Source organism: Nicotiana sylvestris, chromosome 6, assembly GCF_000393655.2.
Source record: "Nicotiana sylvestris chromosome 6, ASM39365v2, whole genome shotgun sequence".
NCBI classification, from domain to species: Eukaryota; Viridiplantae; Streptophyta; class Magnoliopsida; order Solanales; family Solanaceae; genus Nicotiana; species Nicotiana sylvestris.
Window position 1 is genome coordinate 159,899,015 of NC_091062.1, and position 5,326 is coordinate 159,904,340.

Genomic DNA, 5,326 nt, shown 5'->3' on the forward strand with positions numbered 1-5,326 from the left:
CATACACCATGAACGAAACGGAGATACTTTAAGCTTACCAGTGCTTAGTTTACAATCACACAGTTCAGGAGGAGGAACTGCTATCCTTGGGTAATTACTTGCTGCAGGAATCGAGCAACCAAAATATCTTTCGAAACTCTAATGCTCACGTAAGACCTCCAGACATAACTTTTTAAATTTTAGAGTACCTCCACCTAGTTCACAATCACCATACTCCAAATACATGTCCAAAGAAAATAATACGGTGGCAACCACCACCAAAGGGGTTCTTCAAACTAAATACAGACAGTGCTTATGATGACAAAAGTAAGGCATGCGGGGGTGGTGGACTTACACAAAACCACAATGGAGATTGGATCATTGGCTTTGAATTTACAACTATGCATTTTCCATTCATATGGAAATTCTGGCCTTTTATAATGGTCTAAAGCTGGCACTCAGTAAGAGCTTAGTTCCACTTAATTATTGTAAAAACTTACTCGCATGCAACTAATGGAGAAGCTCGGCAGCCCACAGGTGTGCCACCTTTTTAGGGAAGCAAATACTGCAGCAGATAAGCTGACCTGCTATGGAAAAGCAAAGGTCCAGCCATGGGAAATAATGCTTTGATGTTTGTATACCTACCACCTTTTATCTTTAATGAACTAAAGGAAGACCTGCTATGGTTCTTTCATTAGCACCAAAAAAAAAAAGTAATTGAGTGATCTGAATACCAAATGGCCATTTGGTAAGTGACCGTAACTGTTTATGTCCCTAATATATCATTATTTGATATATTCGCTCTTAATTTGCTCCACAAATTAAGCTACTAACTCCAAAAGTAGAACGAATGGTTTTAGTTCATTTTCATCTTTTAAAGTACTTTTTGTTATTTTAGTTTTCATTGTTCGCAATTAAGAAGTCAAAGTAAATATGGATTTGGAGATTTGGAGTTAGACGAAAATTCCAAAAATTTATTCAGAGAGGATAAAGAGCATTCACTTAAGAAGTGTAAGCTTTTGAAGCAAAATCTCAAACAAAACTTATCCAAGATGATGTTTTATTGACGAACAAAGTTGAGCTTAAATTTAAATGTAAAGTGTGTACATCTCCAGCGTGAATGCATTTTGCACCAAATTAAACTAATGAAGTAACCAATTAAACCCATTGTGCATCTGTAGCAATTTCGTGCTACTTTATAAAACTTGTTAATTACACATGCAAAATTAAAAGCAGAAACAATTATAATAAAAAGAGGAGAAAAATACGATCAAATATCAAATTCGCGTGAACTTCGCCCACAACCGGCTCAAAAGGAAAGTACCTATCCCTTTAGGGGTAGAAATAGTGAATCAAAAACTATAGAATTCGGGTGTGAATCTTTTATCGAGTGAAGAACATTATTTGTTGTGACCATGGTTTGCTCAAAATGCTTAAAACAAAGGGATCAGGTGGCATTTTGACAAAAAAACTACTAGAGTAATCACAATTTATACTAAGAGATCCATGAACTTTGCCAATAGAAGTGGAAGTTTCGCCGCGGCCTTTGCTTTGACCTTGCAAGATGAATTAATACTACAATTTGGTTTTGGACATAGAAAGAAATTTCGAGATTCCAAATTCAGCAACTTCTCCTCTGGTTTCAAGCCTGTATATATATTCCCACCATGAAAATAGTTAGTCAAATAGAATATTAATTTTATAAAAAAGTTAATTCCATCTTTCAATTTAATTGGAAGAATTTACTGAACACGAGACATTGCAGCGTACTCAGTATATTTCAGTTTTGAGAACAACATTAGTACACTATCCTATTTACTAAATTAATTAATTATCGGGCATCATTATGCTTAATTCTTGATGGGAAATTATGCATATTAATGACCGGTATTATAGTGGGCTCCTAGTTTACTTCATAAGTTGAATTTAGGAATTTTTACCTCCTATAGCGAAGGTTAACACCTTATTTATTTTAAATAAATATCATTTAAAAAAATTATATTCTATAGATACATTTTAAGGTTTATAGCAAAATATTTAATTTTGGTTACCTCCTAGCCCTAAGCCACTAAATACGCTGATCAGTTACACTATTTTCTTTCTCTTTTGACTTTGATACATCTCATTCTCTTCCTCCATCCCATTAAAATTTCCAATCTCCTCCTTCCACTAGATTTGTGCAAAGCCCATCTCCTAGATTCTTCAACACAATGACCCAATTTAAAATTTTCAAGAAATTCAAGCTTGAAGCTTTTTGAGCCATCACCGGGTGTACTTGGCTGCTTTTTCTTCACTGTTGCTTATTCTTGTGTCTGTTTTTGTTGGATTACAGAAAAGTAAACAAAGGGCCTCGTTTGTACATCCTTATTTGCTACGTGGATTGGGCTCAATGGATCGTCTGTTCCATATAACAAGACTGAAAAGTTGGATTTTTTGGAAAAGGGAGCAGAAAGTTGGGATTTTTTTATGGGAATTGGGTTTGGGATGAAAGTTATCCACTGTATAAATCAAAGGATTGTAAGTTCTTGAATGAAGGCTTTCGTTGTTCTGAGAATGGTAGACCTGATAATTTTTATACTAAATGGCATTGGCAACCCAATGATTGCAAAGACAGCAGTCGCCGACATATAATTCGATTGGTTTGTTCTTGAACAAAGACGATGGAGTTTGGGACTGAGCAACTTGATTTTCTGTTAATATATTTCAATGTATTTCATTGTATTCATTGTCTTTTTTTTCATTGTAATTCAATGTGTCTCGCTGTATTCCATGTATTTCATTATATTCACCGTCTTTTTCTCTCATTGTATTTCAATGTATCCCGCTGTATTCTATGTATTTCATTGTATTCACTGTCTCGCTATATGCCATGAATGTATTCATAAGTTTTTTTAATTAATATAATTTATGTATTCAGATGTATTATATAATTTCTCTGAAGATTGCTATGTTTTTGAGGTATTTTCGGTTGAGAATTTTTTTTATAACTAAAAATACAAAATTTGTGTGTTATAATTGAGTTTGTTGAGTTATAATAGGAGTCTATTATGTTAATTGATTCACTTTCCGTTTTAAAAACAGTGTAATCCCCTATTTCACGCCGTGAATACAGTCGAATACAATAATCTGTCCAGCTGTAATCTCATGTTTCACTCCATGAATACAGTCTAATATGCTCGAATACAACTGATTAGCTGGACTTCTCTGATTCACGCTTATTTTTGTATTCATGAATACAATAGTTTAAATACATCAAATACATCTTATAACCACATAAAAAGGTATCTATAATCCGTAATATAGCAAATGGTATCTATAGATGGCTAATTACTACTAAAAGATAGTGCTTTATGAATTGAAAATTCCCAACTACCCAAATCATTAAGCAAAAATATAAAACTTTTTCCAACATAAGAAAATTATAAAAGGAAAGTGAACTCAGATGGACGAGACAGAAAAAACAAAAATGCCTTAAAATTATTACTTAAGAAAAGGACAAATATACGCCTCGGTCTGTTCCAAAATGTTTATCACTTATATTGTTTCCAATAGTCAAACAAAATTAACTTTGATTGATATTTCAAATATAATCTTTTGCCAATTGAATATTCAAAAAATTATAAATTTTTATCAAGTTGACGAGCAAAATAAAATGTGTCAAACCAGTTATGACAAAAGGAGTATTCAAAACTCGTTGCTGCGCAATTTTCACAGTTTTGAAAATTGTCTACATATATATATATATATATATATATATATGAAGAACAACATGGAAAATATGATGCCACAAGCCCACAACCAAACACTTCTCTTTCTCTCTCTCTTTTTTTTTATTTAAAATTTATAAATAATATGAAGTCGCAAATTTAAAAAAAAATTAAATAAAGGGATTTTAATACGGCATAATATGCAAAAATATGATTTAAAGGGACTAAATTGCAATGAGCAAAAGAAAATGACATAAACATTAATATTCCTCAAGTTGGGAGCAAAACAAATTAAAGAACTTACTCTCCAAACTAAACTGGGAGTAATGAAGCTGGTAACACCGAGAATCACGACTAGGCAACAAAGGCCGCCGCTTCTCCTTCACGTAAATCTCAATGGCAGCCTTTATCAAGTCCCCGACAGCGTTTTCGTGCGATATCACAACATGTACCGGCCCCAAACTGTTCTGTATATGCACATTCAACAACAACTTCTTTAGCTTCTTTTGCTTCTCCTCGCCAATTATTGTCATATTTCCAGCCAGAACATCTATGCTGCTGCCTACGCCCTTTTGTACTGAACATTCTAATTTTCTAGTCTGTATCGTTTCAATTTTATCTGATGTTTCCAAAAGAATTTTTGAATTTGTATGTACATCGGCAAGCCTTGGCGGAGCTCTCATTTCTGGTCTGAGGTTTAGAAGATGTTCGATATCACATATCATATACTCAGCAGTCATTTTTATATATATGATGATTGATATATACGTAAGATATGGGAGTTTGTGATAACGATATTTGGCTGACATTTGTGAATGAAATCATTTCAGTTGATGGCGCGGGAAGCTTCTTGGAAATTGCAGGTATCACCATCTGTTCTACAAAAGTTTTGCTAAATTACCACATACTCCTTAACATTTTGAATTTCTTTGTCCTTTTCCCTTTTTTGTTTGGTCATAATATAATGTTGGCTTACAAATAATTTTGATTCACCCAATAAAATTTCAATCAAGTGTTGTAGATTTTGGGATTAATTGGGTGTCATAATGTACAATAAACATGCAGGAGCTACAATTTTCTTCCGTTTAATTCTTTAATATAGACTATGCTGCGTGAAAGCCCCCCTCAAGAAACATAGTTAATTCCCTGATAGTGACATTAATTAGTAAATCGCAATTTGTTTTCTAAGATATAGGGTAAGAGTTTGGATTGAGTTATGTGTAACAATAGAAAGAAATGTACGTGTTTAAACAAATGACACATAATTGCAATTTATTACACTATCGTTTTTGCTGGTAATTTAGAACTGGGGACTGGAGAAATTGTCAGGGTATACTGTATAGCAAGTTAGCAACTGAAGAGTGAGGAAGAACACAACTGGTGGAAGCTTTAACTGAAAGGGCTAAGGTGGCAATACAAGATTAATAGTATGCCAATGCAAAGGATGTATTTTTTTTTGCTTTTCTTATTTGAAATTTTAATATTTTTTTGGTAAAAAATACGCGTGATGCTGAAAACTGAAGGTTCCAGAACTAGCCACGTATGATGAAATCATTGGGGATAGTGACTAAATGAAAAGTATTCAAGCGCATTCTTGAAATTTCGTTAGAGAATCTTTGGTGAAAGGAACGCCATTTCTA

At 33.3% G+C, this 5,326-nt stretch overlaps 1 long non-coding RNA gene across 1 annotated transcript; it reads right to left on the minus strand.

The window, feature by feature from the left end:
- Positions 1 to 1,011: 1,011 nt before the first annotated feature.
- On the minus strand, positions 1,012 to 4,402 carry LOC104241967 (uncharacterized). Its single transcript, XR_011400498.1, has 2 exons — positions 3,991 to 4,402; positions 1,012 to 1,627 (listed from the first exon to the last, which is right to left on the minus strand). It is a non-coding gene; the product is annotated as an uncharacterized lncRNA (long non-coding RNA).
- Positions 4,403 to 5,326: the final 924 nt, after the last annotated feature.